The sequence below is a fragment of the Scyliorhinus torazame genome, chromosome 8 (assembly GCF_047496885.1).
Source record: "Scyliorhinus torazame isolate Kashiwa2021f chromosome 8, sScyTor2.1, whole genome shotgun sequence".
Classification (NCBI taxonomy): domain Eukaryota; kingdom Metazoa; phylum Chordata; class Chondrichthyes; order Carcharhiniformes; family Scyliorhinidae; genus Scyliorhinus; species Scyliorhinus torazame.
The window spans coordinates 232269298-232284325 of record NC_092714.1 but is presented as its reverse complement, the minus strand read 5'-3'; the positions used below and the strand labels follow the sequence as shown (position 1 = coordinate 232284325).

Here is a 15028-nt window from a genome sequence, read left to right as displayed (position 1 = left end):
AAACAATGGTTTGTTTGAGGTTGCGCGGTTGTTTGAAGGCAAGTAGTGGGGGTGTGGGGATGACCTTGGCAAGATGTTCATCGTCATCAATGACGTGTTGAAGGCTGTGAAGAAGATGACGTAGTTTCTCCGCTCCGGGGAAGAACTGGACGACGAAGGGTATTCTGTCGGTTGTGTCCCATGTTTGTCTTCTGAGGAGGTCGGTGTTTAGGGTGGAAGCTGGAGAAGTGGAGCATCATGAGGTTATCCGTGGGTTTGCGGTAAAGCAAAGTGCTGAGTTGACAATCCTTGATGGAGACGAGTGTGTCCAAGAATGCAACTGATTTTGGAGAGTAGTCCATGGTGAGTCTGATGGTTGGATGGAACTTATTAATGTCATCGTGTAGTCGTTTCAGTGATTCTTCGTCATATCCAAAATCAGTTGCATTCTTGGACACACTCGTCTCCATCAAGGATGGTCACCTCAGCACTTCGCTTTACCGCAAACCCACGGATAACCTCATGATGCGCCACCTCTCCAGCTTCCACCCTAAACACATTAAAAAAGCCATCCCCCATGGACAAGTGCTCCGTATACACAGGATCTGCTCAGACGAGGAGGAGCGTAACAGACATCTACAGACGTTGAAAGATGCCCTCATACGAACGGGATATGGCACTCGACTCATCGATCGACAGTTCCAACGCGCCACAGCGAAAAACCGCACCGACCTCCTCAGAAGACAAACATGGGACACAACCGACAGAATACCCTTCGTCGTCCAGTACTTCCCCGGAGCGGAGAAACTACGTCATCTTCTTCACAGCCTTCAACACGTCATTGATGACGATGAACATCTTGCCAAGGTCATCCCCACACCCCCACTACTTGCCTTCAAACAACCACGCAACCTCAAACGAACCATTGTTTGCAGCAAACTACCCAGTCTTCAGAACAGTGACCACGACACCACACAACCCTACCATGGCAATCTCTGCAAGACGTGCCAGATCATTGACATGGATACCACTATTACACGCGAGAACACCACACACCAGGTACGCGGTACGTACTCGTGCGACTCGGCCAACGTTGTCTACCTCATACGCTGCAGGAAAGGATGTCCCGAAGCGTGGTACATTGGCGAGACCATGCAGACGCTGCGACAACGAATGGACGGACATCGCGCAACAATCACCAGGCAGGAATGTTCCCTTCCAGTCGGAGAACACTTCAGCAGTCAAGGGCATTCAGCCTCTGATCTCCGGGTAAGCGTTCTCCAAGGCGGCCTTCAGGACGCGTAACAACGCAGAATCGCCGAGCAGAAACTTATAGCCAAGTTCCGCACACATGAGTGCGGCCTCAACCGGGACCTGGGATTCATGTCGCATTACATTCATCCCCCACCATCTGGCCTGCGAAATCCTACCAACTGTCCTGGCTTGACACAACTCACACCTCTTTAACCTGGGGTTACCCCATCTCTGGATCTGTAAAGATTTAATCACCTGCTAATGGTCGCATTCCAAGCATTGTTTGGCATCTTTGAATTTGTCTATATATGTGTTTCTGGAACATACCTCTTCATTCACCTGAGGAAGGAGCAGCGCTCCGAAAGCTAGTGACATCGAAACAAACCTGTTGGACTTTAACCTGGTGTTGTAAGACTTCGTACTGTGCTCACCCCAGTCCAACGCCGGCATCTCCACATCTGATACTGGAAGTGGAATAACATTTTGTTGCAGTGAGAGCTACAAATGAATGTTTTGCTGCTCATTAAGAATTACAGCGTGCTTGCAGTTAAGATGAGACTACCTTTAGGAAACTTACATTTATGGACATCACCTCAGACTTGTTCTAGATTAGTCAGTCCACAGTTGCTTTCTAGGTGGAATCAACTGCTATCAAAGGCGGAGAGTCAAAAGAGTTTTACCGCACATGACGAGGCCCTGTGGCCCATCATGCCTGCCAGCCATCAAGCACGAGCTATTATAATCCCATTTTCCAGCACTTGGTCTATAGCCTTGTAGTTACAGTGTTTCAAGTGCTCATTTAAATGCTTCTTAAATGTGAGGGTTCACGCCTCCACCTCCTTTCAGGCTCTGAGTTCCAGATACTCACGACCCTCTGGGTGTAAAAGTTTTTCCTCAAATCCCCTCTAAATCTCCTACTTGTTCACGTTAATCTTTTTTTCTTTATTTGTTTATGGGATTTGGGCATCGCTGGCTCGGCCAGCATTTATTGGCCATCCCTCAGGGCATTTAAGAGTCAACCACATTGCTGTGAGTCTGGAGTCACAAGTCGGCCAGACCAGGTAAGGATGACAGATTTCCTTCCCTAAGGGACATTAGTGAATTAGATGGGTTTTTATGACAATAGACAATGGTTTCATGGTCATCATTAGACTTTTAATTACAGATTTTAAAAAATTGAATTCTAAATCCACCATCTGCACTGGGGGGATTCAAACCCAGATCCCCCAAAGCGTTACCCTGGACTTCTGCATTAGCAGTCCAGCGACAATACCACTACACCACTGCCTCCCCTTGGTTATTGATCTCTCTACTAAGAGGGCAAGTTTCTTCCTATCCTATCTCTATCCTTCAATGAGATTCCCCCCCCCCCCACCTCAGCCTTCTCGGCTCTCAGGAAAACAATTCAAGCCTACTCAACCTCTCTTCATAGCTAATGAGCTGGTTTAGCTCAATGCGCTAGACAGCTGGTTTGTGATGCAGAACAAGGCCAGCAGCGCGGGTTCAATTCCTGTACCAGCTTACTCGAACAGGCGCCAGAATGTGGCGACTTGGGGCTTTTCATAGTAACTTTATACTTGTGACAATAAAAGGTTATTATTATTATTAAAGTGCTCTAGCCCAGGCAGCATCCTGGTGAAACCCCTTTGCAATCTTTCTAGTGCAGTCACATCTTACCTCTGATGTGGCGACCCGTACTCCAGCTGTGGCCGAACGATATTTTATATAGCTCCATCATAACCTCCCTGCTCTTATATTCTATGCCTCGGCTAATAAAGTCAAGTAACCCATTAGCCTTCTTGTCTACCTGTGCTGCTGCCTTTAGGGATTTTTGGACAGGCACTCCAAGGTCTCTCTGGTCCTCTGTACTTCCTATTGTCCTACCGTTCATTGTGTATTTCCTTGCCTTGTTAGTCCTCTTAAAATGCACCACCTCACACTTTTCAGGGTTTAATTCCATTTGCCACTGTTTTGCTCATCTGAAAACCTATCTATATTATCCTGTAGTCTAAACCTCGCTATTTACCACACCACCAAATTTCATATCCTCTGTGAACTTATTGATCATACTCTCCACATTTGCATTTAGATCATTAATGCACACTGCAAACAAAAAGGGACTCCGCACCAATCCCTCCGGAACACCACTGGACACAGGCTTCCAGTCACAAAACAACCTTCATCCATCATCTTCAGCCACTCTAAATTTCCCTGGATCTCGTGGGCTCTTTGCTTGTTGATCAGTCTCCCATGCAGAACCTTACCAAAAGCCTCACTGAAGTCCAGGTAGACTAAACCCGCACTGCCCTCATTACTCACAGTCGCCTCCTCAAAATTCAATCTGATTTGTTAGATATGGGGGGAAGGCAGGAACAGGCTATTGAGTTGGATGGTCAGCCATGACCAGGAAAGAATGGCAGAGCAGGCTTGAAGGGCCGAATGGCCTATGTTTCTATGTTATGTTTAACGAGGCATCCTTGCTGGAAGTGGCTACACCACTGGGCATGGCTGTGATTTCCTGTCCTCCATTTATGCATCGTTCCTCACAGGGAAATATTTCAGAAATGTTTTTCAAGATAATCCAGTGGATACGGAACGGGAAAAAAAAGGTAATCTGATGCTACAGGGAAAGGCATACCTTCTGAAGACAGTAAGAGAGATAGGTGTGGACTTGAAAAGCAGGAAAGAAACAATCATCTTGAAAATAATGTCATAAGGGGCAGCACGGTGGTTAGCACTGCTGCCTCGGGGCGCCGAGGTCCCGGGTTCGGTCCCGGCCCCGGGTCGCTGTCCGTGTGGAGTTTGCACATTCTCCCCGTGTCTGCGTGGGTCTCGCCCCCACGGCCCAGGGATGTGCAGGGTAGGTGGATTGGCCTCGCTAAATCGTCCTTTAATTATACGTTTTTTAAAAATTTCATTAATCGTTAATTGCACCAGAACATAGATGGTTTAGAGCAACCAAAAAGTACTGCAGTCCTTCAAAGTACATTAATTTAGAAATGATGCAAGTGTTAACTTTCCAGTGTAGTATGTGTGCTTGATTTACTTTGCATGAATTTTATGTATTATGCATGGATATGGGCAATCACCAAGTGTTAGGCATGATTATCGCATGTCACTCAGTGGTCATCAGTGACATAGTTTAATCAGGCTAGCTTTAACAGTGAGCATTGATAACACAGTTGACCATCTATTTTCCATTCGGAAGCTGTTGGATGGTTTGGTAGCTGGGTGCAAGAGGTAGTGGGAAGAGACTTTAAAACAAATCTTTCATGGGATGAGAGTATTGCTGGCAAGGCCAGCATTAATGACCAGCAAGAAGTTGGTGGTGGTGAGCTGCCTTCTTGAACAATTGCCGAAGAAACGATGTTGGTACACCCATAGTACTGCTTGGAAAGGACATTGCAGGATTTAGATCTAGCCACCGTGAAGGACCAGCGATAAAGTATTATATCAGGATGGTGTGTGACTTGGGATCGGGAGCAGTTGCTAACTTGCTGTTGTCTCATAATTTGGCTCTGTTTAATTACGTTTGCTCAGAGTCGCCAGGTATCTTTCGACACCGCCACAAGGTTCAAAACCGAATACTGATCAAAGACTCGATACACCAGTTAGTAAGTTCAAAAGCAATGCTCATTTATTTACACACAGTCAAATCTACTCATGCATAAAACTCTACAACCTAAACTATCACTATTACTAAAAGCCTATACTTAGCTTCGGGTGCCCACTCAGTCAGAGGGACAATGGCTGTTGCTCGGTTCTGAGGCTGCTGGGTTGAGCTGTTTACAGGATAACAACTAGGAACGTCTATCTCGTAGCGTGCATTGACTTGGAACTTACTTGGTCTGGTGTAGCTTTGGCAGGTCTCGCCTCGCTGGGAGCCAAGATTCTCTCTTGGGGAATCCTTTTTATACCCAAAAGGGCTTTGGGCGCTTTTGGCCGGGCCTTGAACTTGGCCCCAATTAATTGGGCTGTTTCCCAATCGTCCTTATCGATTTTCCTCCAATAGAGGGGTGGGTTCCTGGTCGCTGGGCGTGTCCTAGGTGGCCGTTGGTCTGCTTTGTTTTAGTCTCCTCTGGCACCGGGGTGTCTGTCTTAGCATTGTTTACCTAAATGTTGCCTTTTGTTCCCGGGGATGGCTCATTAGTATGTAGATGGTTCTGCAGTACCGGTCCTGTCTGAGAGCTATAGCTCGAATCAACAGACAGACCTTGCACCTGCTTGCTTTTCGGTATTGTCCAATTTTCCCTGCATTCTTTGCAAGTTTTGCAGCTTTGCAGCCCCTTTGCAGGGGCTGGTTTAGCACAAGGCTAAATCGCTGGCTTTGAAAGCAGACCAAGGCAGGCCAGCAGCATGGTTCAATTCCCGTACCAGCCTCCCCGGACAGGCGCCGGAATGTGGTGACTAGGGGCTTTTCACAGTAACTTCATTTGAAGCCTACTTGTGACAATAGCGATTTTCATTTCATTTCAAGTGTCCATTTTGTAATCGGGCGTGGCCATCCCAGATGGCTACAGGGCGATAGGAGAACAGTAGGTGGTGGTGTTCCCATGCATCTGCTGCCCTTGACCTGTGGGCGATTGAGGCCGTGAGTTTGGAAGGTGCTGTCTAAGGAGGCTTGGGGAGTTGCTGCAGTACATCTTGTAGATGGTACGCACTGCTGCCACTGTGCACCTGTGTTGGAGGGAGTGAGCATAAACAGCAGCAAAGACTGGTTGCGCGAAATGGCCTATTTCTGTGCTCTGACGTCTGTGTTTCACAATGGTTTGATTCAGTTTTGAATTTGATTTAATGTTATTGATTAACAAGTGCCCTGATTGCATCATAGTCGTGGGGACTGTTGAGATACATTTTTTTTATCCCATCCTTAAGTTACAAAGCCAATGCACAGAGTGGACAGGACAAACCCGTATTCCATCTCACTGCTTGCTCCAAAAAAACAATTCAAATTCAAATCAAAGCCAATTCATGGTTTCCACAAGAGAGACGTACAAGATCCAAGCTGACAAGAAAAGGCATTGCACCTCATCTTGGGCTTCATCTGACTTCCGGTGACCGGGATGTGCTGAGCGGTCGCACAAAAGGTGGCTCTCCTCCTAGAAACTCTTAATTTCAACCCAGAATAGTCCACTGATTCCAGGAGAAAAATCCCTCTCCCTCCTCCAACACCACCAAGACATGCCAGGCAGCAGCAACCTGAGGGGCCAAAAAGACAGCAAAGGCAGTAAGAACATTGAGAGGAAGACCGAGGCAATGGCTAACAAGCGGGGCGATGATATCCTGGCCACACCTGAGCGCGAAGGACTGCGGATCGTACGCAGGGCTTCCGCCCGATGAACGAATGGAGGGAATTCCTAACGCAGGAACTCCAAGAGCTCAAGGATGCCATCAAAATGGAAATGATGGTGACGGTGAAAGTGGCGGTAGCGGAGGCACTAGTCACCCTGCAGGCTATATTGGAAAAGACTTGAAGGCGGGCAGCACGGTAGCATTGTGGATAGCACAATTGCTTCACAGATACAGGGTCCCAGGTTCGATTCCGGCTTGTCTGTGCGGAGTCTGCACATCCTCCCTGTGTGTGCGTGGGTTTCCTCCGGGTACTCCGGTTTCCTCCCACAGTCCAAAGATGTGCAGGTTAGGTGGATTGGCCATGATAAATTGCCCTTATGTCCAAAATTGCCCTTAGTGTTGGGTGGGGTTACTGGGTTATGGGGATAGGGTGGAGGTGTGGACCTTGGGTAGGGTGCTCTTTCCAAGAGTCGGTTCAGACTCGATGGGCTGAATGGGCTCCTGCACTGTAAATTCTATGAAATCGATGGTGGCGCAGTGGTTAGCACTGATGCCTCACGCCGCCGAGGACCCGGGTTCGACTCTGGCCCCGGGTCATTGTCCGTGTTGAGTTTGCACTTTCTCCCTGTGTCTGCGTGGGTCTCGCCCCCACAACCCAAAGATGTGTCGGGTAAGTGGATTGGCTACGCTAAATTGCCCCTTAATTGGAAAAAAATGAATTGGATACTTTAAATTAAAATAAAATTGTTAGACAGTATCTCCCCCGACAGAGCTATGCTTACTGCCCTTGATTAATTCATGGAGATTCATTCTGTCCTTCAAAATTTTATTCAATAATTTTCCTACCACTAACGTCTGACTCACTGGTCTGTAATTTCCTGTTTTTTACGTACTTCCTTTCTTGATTATGATGGAGGTTATGATGGAGCTGTATAAAACATTTGTTAGCCGACAGCTGGAGTACTGTATGCAGTCCTGTTCGCCACATCAGAGGAAAGATGTGACTGCACTAGAAAGGGTGCAAAAGGGTTTCACCAGGATGCTGCCTGGGCTGGAGCACTTTAGCTATGAAAAGAGGTTGGGGGGGTGGGGGTCTCATCGAAGGATATAGATAGGGTAGATAGGAAGGAACTTTAGAAAGGTCAATAACCAAGGGGATGCAGTAGTGTTGTCCATAATTCAAGTGGTATTAGCTGTGGCCGAAGAGGATTTGAAAATTAGCATCAGAGCCCCTGTAATTGCCTCCCAAAGCAGTTTGGGGTACATCTTATCGGCTGCTGCTGGGGATTTACCTGCTTTTAACACCTTCTCTCACAAAGCTAATCTGTTCAATTATGTCACTGTCCCCTTCCTGCTTTCTATACCAACATTGTCCTTCTCCATAGTGAACACATGCAAAATACTGATTTCATACCTTGCCGTCGTCTTTTGGCTCCACTCACAGGCTGCTACTTTGATCCCTAATGGACTTGACTCTTCCTTGATTACCCTTATAACAACTTGGGATTTGACTTTATTTTGCTCGGCAGTGTTTTTTCATGTCCCCCCTTCACTCTCCTCATTTCTTTTCAAAACATTTGTTTTGGAATGTTTTGATATTTACATCCATTCGCAAAAAATAAGCAAAAGCAAAAAGAGAGCTCCAGATGTCAATGTACAACAGGTACAGCCGAAAACAACAGTCATTCCGGCATTAGGATCAGCAAGGCCTGCTCCTCTGCATCTCAGACCCACAAAGCAGCATGGAAGGAATCATCACGCTCCTGAATGACTTTGGTGCCTTCTCGGGCAACAAACTCAACATGAGCAAAAGCGAGATCTTCCTGGTGAATCCCCGAGGAGGAGGGGTAGCACTGGTGGGACTGTCGCTTAAACCAGCCTGACACAAATTCCGCTCTCTGGGGATCCAAATCACTCATGATTGGGTGGGGGTTCACAAATGGAACCTGACCAATCTGACAGAGGAAATAAAAAAAGACTGCAGAAATGGAACACATTTCTCCCTTATGGGGAGAGTGCAGACGATCAAAATGAACGTGCTGCCCAGGTACCTCTTCCTACTTAGATCCAGTCTTACAACACCAGGTTAAAGTCCAACAGGTTTGTTTCAAACACTAGTTTTCGGAGCACTGCTCCTTCCTCAGGTGAATGAAGAGGTATGTTCCAGAAATATATATGTAGACAAAGTCAAAGATGCAAGACAATGCTTTGAATGCGAGCATTTGCAGTTAATTACGTGTTTACAGATACAGAGATAGGGGTAACCCCAGGTTAAAGAGGTGTAAATTGTCTCAAGCCAGGACAGTTGGTAGGATTTTGCAAGCCCAGGCCAGATGGTGGGGGATGAATGTAATGCGACATGAATCCCAGGTCCCGGTTGAGGCCGCACTCGTGTGCGGAACTTAGCTGTAAGTTTCTGCTCGGCGATTCTGCGCTGTCGCGCGTCCTGAAGGCCGCCTTGGAGAACGCTTACCCGGAGATCAGAGGCTGAATGCCCTTGACTGCTGAAGTGTTCCCCGACTGGAAGGGAACATTCCTGCCTGGTGATTGTCGCATGATGTCCGTTCATTCGTTGTCGCAGCGTCTGCATGGTCTCACCAATGTACCATGCTTCGGGATATCCTTTCCTGCAGCGTATGAGGTAGACAACATTGGCCGAGTCGCACGAGTATGTACCACGTACCTGGTGGGTGGTGTTCTCACGTGTAATGGTAGTATCCATGTCGATGATCTGGCACGTCTTGCAGAGATTGCCATGGCAGGGTTGTGTGGTGTTGTGGTTGCTGTTCTGAAGCTGGGTAGTTTGCTGCAAACAATGGTTTGTTTGAGGTTGCGCAGTTGTTTGAAGGCAAGTAGTGGGGGTGTGGGGATGACCTTGGCAAGATGTTCATCTTCATCGATGACGTGTTGAAGGCTGCGAAGAAGATGACGTAGTTTCTCCGCTCCGGGAAAGTACTGGACGACGAAGGGTACTCTGTCGGTTGTGTCCCGTGTTTGTTTTCTGAGGAGGTCGGTGCGGTGTTTTGCTGTGGCGCATTGGAACTGTCGATCGATGAGTTGAGTGCCATATCCCGTTCGTACGAGGGCATCTTTCAGCGTCTGTAGATGTCTGTTACGCTCCTCCTCGTCTGAGCAGATCCTGTGTATACGGAGGGCTTGTCCATAGGGGATGGCTTCTTGAATCTGTTTAGGGTGGAAGCTGGAGAAGTGGAGCATCGTGAGGTTATCCGTGGGCTTGCGGTAAAGCGAAATGCTGAGGTGACCGTCCTTGATGGAGATGAGTGTGTCCAAGAATGCAACTGATTTTGGAGAGTAGTCCATGGTGAGTCTGATGGTGGGATGGAACTTATTGATGTCATCATGTAGTTGTTTCAGTGATTCTTCGCCGTGGGTCCAAAGGAAAAAAATGTCATCGATGTATCTGGTGTATAACGTCGGTTGAAGGTCCTGTGCGGTGAGGAGGTCTTGTTTAAACTTGTGCATGAAGATGTTGGCATATTGAGGTGCGAATTTTGTCCCCATGGCTGTTCTGTGCCTCTGGATGAAGGTCCGTCGTGTCGCGACAGAAGCTGGGCGTACCTTGTATCATGGGTTTCAAGATGCCCTCGATGTAGCCAGAGATGTTCTCACACAGGGTCCCATTGCCTGAAACGATAGGCCGGCCTGGTGTGTTGGCCTTGTGTATTTCCGGGAGGCAGTAGAGATCTCCAATGCGGGGAGTACGTGGGATGAGAGCACGTAGGGTGCTCTGAAGGTCTGGATCCAAGGTCTTGATCAGTCTGTTGAGTTGGCGGATGTGTGCCTTGGTCGGATCTGCGGTTAACTGTCTGTAGTGTTCCTGGTTGTTGACTTGTCGGTATACTTCTTTGCAGTAGTCTGTTCTGTTCAGTATGACAGTGGCCCCTCCTTTGTCTGCTGGTTTGATGATGTTGTGGTTGGTCTTGAGAGCGCGGATGGCGTTGCGTTGTGCTGGGGTGACGTACGGGGCTGTCTTGTGAATGCAACTGATGAATCTGGCATTGACGCGACTCCTGAGCATACGTGTCGAGTCTAGGGCAGCGGCCTTCCGGAAGGGTCCAATTCGACTCTTTCCTCTTCGGTTGCCGCACTGCAGATCTCTCGGTCTGCTGTTCCAGTTCATTGGTAGTCTCCTTGGGTTCGCTGTCGGCCTCTTGGGGGTCTGTGGAAGAATTCCCGAGCCTCATTCGCCGAGCAGAAACTTGTAGCCTGAGTGCGGCCTCAACCGGGACCTGGGATTCATGTCGCATTACATTCATCCCCCACCATCTGGCCTGGGCTTGCGAAATCCTACCAACTGTCCTGGCTTGAGACAATTCACACCTCTTTAACCTGGGGTTACCCCTATCTCTGCATATGTAAGCACTTAATTAACCGCAAATGCTCGCATTCTAAGCATTGTCTTGCATCTTTGAATTTGTCGATATATATATGTTTCTGGAACATACCTCTTCATTCACCTGAGGAAGGAGCAGTGCTCCGAACGCTAGTGTTTGAAACAAACCTGTTGGACTTTAACCTGGTGTTGTAAGACTTCTTACTGTGCTCACCCCAGTCCAACGCCGGCATCTCCACATCATACTTGGATCCATCCCGATCTATATCCCCAAGGCCTTTTTCAATTCATTGGACAAATTAATCATGGTGTTTGTATGGCGGGTGGGGCGGGGAGAGAATGCTAGGATCCCAAAGAAGGTCTTGTAGAAAACAAAGTCCGGGCGGGTTGGGGGGCGGGGGGGGGGTGGGGTGGGGGGGGGGGGAGGTGGTAAACCTCCCAAACCTACAGTACTACTACTGGGCAGCGACAGCAAAAAGAGTGATGGGATGGATAAAGGAGCCAGGTGCCGAGTGAGTGCGCAGAGGAGGCCTCCTGCAGGGGTGCAGGGGGACCTCTCTCTGGACCCTCGTCACGGCGGCACTCCCATCCCCATCTTAAAAAACACTCCAGCAGCCCAGTGGTGGTAGCCACCCTCCAGATCTGGAACCAGCTACGGCAACAATTCAGCCTGACCGAAATGTCTGACAAAGCCCCCATCTGCAATAACCATAGGTTCACACCAGCACTCACTGACGCCACCTTTAAAAGGTAGAGACAGGAAAGGGGGACACTGACAGTCAGGGACCTATACACCAACGGCAGGGTCACAACACTGGACGAACTGATGGCGAGATTCCAGCTAGCTGAGGGCAACAAATTCAGATACCTGCAGCGTATAAACTTTCTACGGAAGGTGACCAGGATGTACCCGCGACCACCGTGACAGATGCTACTAGAAGAACTACTGGACGCAGACATTAACAGACAACATCATGTCTGCGCTCCTCACTCTTGAGTCTCCTGCCACTATTGCTCTTCTACTCTTGCTCCTCCTTGTGCAGCTGAGCCACCCACAATGCAATGAACTTGGTCCTGGCTTCACTCCCCAGAGGAACCATCGCCCTCGGGGCCCATTTGGCACATCTACATTATTAGCAAAGAATAATCCCCCCAAACATAACTCGTTTGCATTTATTTTTGTTCACCCCAGTAAGGTGTACAGATTGTTCTGAATTCTTTTTATTTTTAATAAATTATCTGTAAAACACAAAATAGAAGGCCTTTCTTTCTTTACCTTAACATTGTTGATGTCAGCAATGTTGTTGACTTCAACAATAGTTTGGGAGGTACCTTGTTAATGTGGCGCTTAAGGTGTGCAACTTGGGATCGCGTATTTTACCCTGAAGTACATTCCAGCCAATCTTACCTTATCCTCACACCTGTACTTTCCAACAGGGATTCGTGGACAACAGCCAAGAGTGGGAGCACTGAGCTTTCTTTCCTTCCTCTTAATTTGGCCATATTCAGGTCAGCTGTAGTCATCCTTGATGCTGCTAAGCTGTGACAGACCAGCTTAGTGTGCAGCCTGAATTGAGCCTGAACCCTTTCTTGGATCAATGCTGCAGAGATTGCAGGAGGTACTGTTCACTTTTTTTACCTGCTGTAAATGTGGCAATCAATAAGGTTGCCCTTCTTTCTTTAGATATTGATATTATATTGCTCAGAGTCACCAGGTATCAAATAATACCACCACAAGGTTCAACCGGATAGCGATCAAAGAACCAAACACCAATTAGTTAGTTCAAGATTAATCATGCAACATAAACACTACTAGTTAAACTATACCTATCAACTATGACAATCTGTACTTCACTTCAGGCACCCGGCTTAGGTCAGAGGAACAGTGGCCTTTGTTCGAGTCTGGATCTACTGGGTCTGGAGAAGTAACTGCTGCTCAGCTGGGCTCATCCGTCTGTCATCGGGCGTTGAACTTGAACTTGCTTCTGGTGGTGCTGCAATTGGAGGTGGACGTTGTCCGAGCGCCAGGTCCAAAAGAGATCGAACACATGGCAGTGTCTCTTTATCCTTGGGGAGTTTCGCGCTCTTTTGGGAGGTCCTTCTTTGGACCTCATTAATTGGGTGGTTCCCGATCACTCTATTCGATCTGAGCCAATAAAGGAGCGGGTGCCTTGATGGCTGGGCATGTCTTTGTTATTTACGCTTGCTGAGTACAGGGAGTGGTGCTGAAATGTCTGGGATTGTATCAGTTACTCAAGTATCAGTCCTTTGTCTTACGGAGATGGGTCATCAAAATGCTAATTGGTTGGGGGTTTCGATGCTGTCTGGATTCCTTGCTCACAAATATACGTTCAGGCTCTGAGCCTGCCTGATTCTTACATTGTCCATATTTCCTGTTGGGCTTTGCGAACGTCCATGTTTCTTGTTGTAAGTGGCCATCCCAGATGGCTATAGTACATGATCTTTGTTTTATTCATGATTTTTATTGGATGTAAAGAAAACACTTTCTTGAGCTCCACGGTTGTAAGGACCTGTGTTTTTTCCCCCCTCTATGATTGTATTATTAAAAATCCCTCCCTATATGCAAGTTTGAGCCATGTATATGTAGTGGATATCTGACTCAACTCTTTTTTGGATATTTATTTTTTGTGCTTTAAATGTGCTGGCCAGAGATAGTATTTGATCACTCATTCTGTACACCCTTCCCTTTGCAATAATAGCTCAAAATTGTGGTTCAGTGACATTTGGAATCAAAATAAATGTTGTCCATCTGGAATTCCTGTGCAAGGGTCTGATTTCCACCTGGCCTCTGGGCAGTCAGGTTAAAATCTACAGAGACTGGAGGCTAGTAAGGGTACATCACTTAGTACAGATTGATCAAGTAGCCATTCAAGGAATACTCTTCTCTTTAGCAAATGTTTTTCTTGTCTTGAACGGGAGGGGAAAGGGAGAGTTTACATGGCAAATTGTGAAGTTGATGATGGGCTTGCTGCCAGATCTGCATGTTGGCACTTAACAGCCCTTTGAAGATTGACATGAAAACAGTTCAACAGATTTGGTTTGTGGAAAGCTATTGTTATAGTTTCAAGAAAAATTACTGCTCAAATTCAAAAATGCAATTCCATTTGTATTGGCCAAAAAGCTTAATAATGATGCATTCAAAAGTTAGGTTCGGTTTTCCATAGTCCGGCCAACTTTTCAGCTCCTCGAGACCAATATCTGTGACAAACCAAAACAATTTTGTGGCACAGGGCATCTAAATTCTCCAGCAGTTGTTTTAGATTTGGGGATTTTAAAAATGTATTTATATTAAGAATGTTTTTTTTGTTTCAAAGATTTGTGCATTTTAGACTGTTTCAACTGCTTTCTGTGCTTGGCCTCTGCCGTATGTGCAGTTTTGCAGTTTACACCACCAGTTTCCCATTAACACTGAGCTGTGTCAGCAGACTTTTCATCTAACCAGGTGACGCAGCTAGATGTCAAGTGATGGCCACTGGTATCATCAGTACATAAGAACATAAGAACTAGGAGTAGGCTATCTGGCCCCTCGAGCCTGCTCCACCATTCAATGAGATCATGGCTGATCTTTTGTGGACTCAGCTCCACCTTCCAGCCCGAACATTAATCCCTTTATTCTTCAAAAAACTATCTATCTTTATCTTAAAAACATTTAATGAAGGAGCCTCTACTGCTTCACTGGGCAAGGAATTCCATAGATTCACAACCCTTTGGGTGAAGAAGTTCCTCCTAGACTCAGTCCTAAATCTACTTCCCCTTATTTTGAGGCTACGCCCCCTAGTTCTGCTTTCACCCGCCAGTGGAAACAACCTGCCCGCATCTATCCTATCTAGTCCCTTCATAATCTTATATGTTTCTATAAGATGTGTCTGAATATGTATGACACCAGCTGACATTCTTTAAATTACAACCAATTTGCCTTACATTTCACAACTTGCGCATTGTGTGTAGGTGTTAGGGGTTAGAATATCTAGGTATTAATTGTGATACAGTTGGAATGAAAAGAGAGAAAACCAAGGGAGAAAATGGCAGGAGATGAATTTTGGCGCATTCCTGTGGCGTGGAGCACTGGGAACCTGTCATCACCTTGCTTCACATTACTGTGTTGAAATTTTAAAAGGCACACTAGTT

The 15028-nt window shown here is 47.0% G+C and overlaps 1 protein-coding gene across 6 annotated transcripts in view; it reads left to right on the top strand.

Annotated features, from left to right (window-relative positions):
• The window catches only part of LOC140428447 (zinc finger and BTB domain-containing protein 46-like), a 105942-nt gene that overhangs the window by 11892 nt on the left and 79022 nt on the right, over nt 1-15028 (top strand). The window contains exon 2 of one of the 6 annotated variants that reach the window (XM_072514907.1): nt 12317-12498. The exons of the other annotated variants lie outside the window; for them this stretch is intronic. The gene's annotated coding sequence lies outside the window, so the exon portion shown is untranslated. The remainder of the gene's footprint in view (nt 1-12316; nt 12499-15028) is intronic. 6 annotated transcript variants of the gene reach the window in all.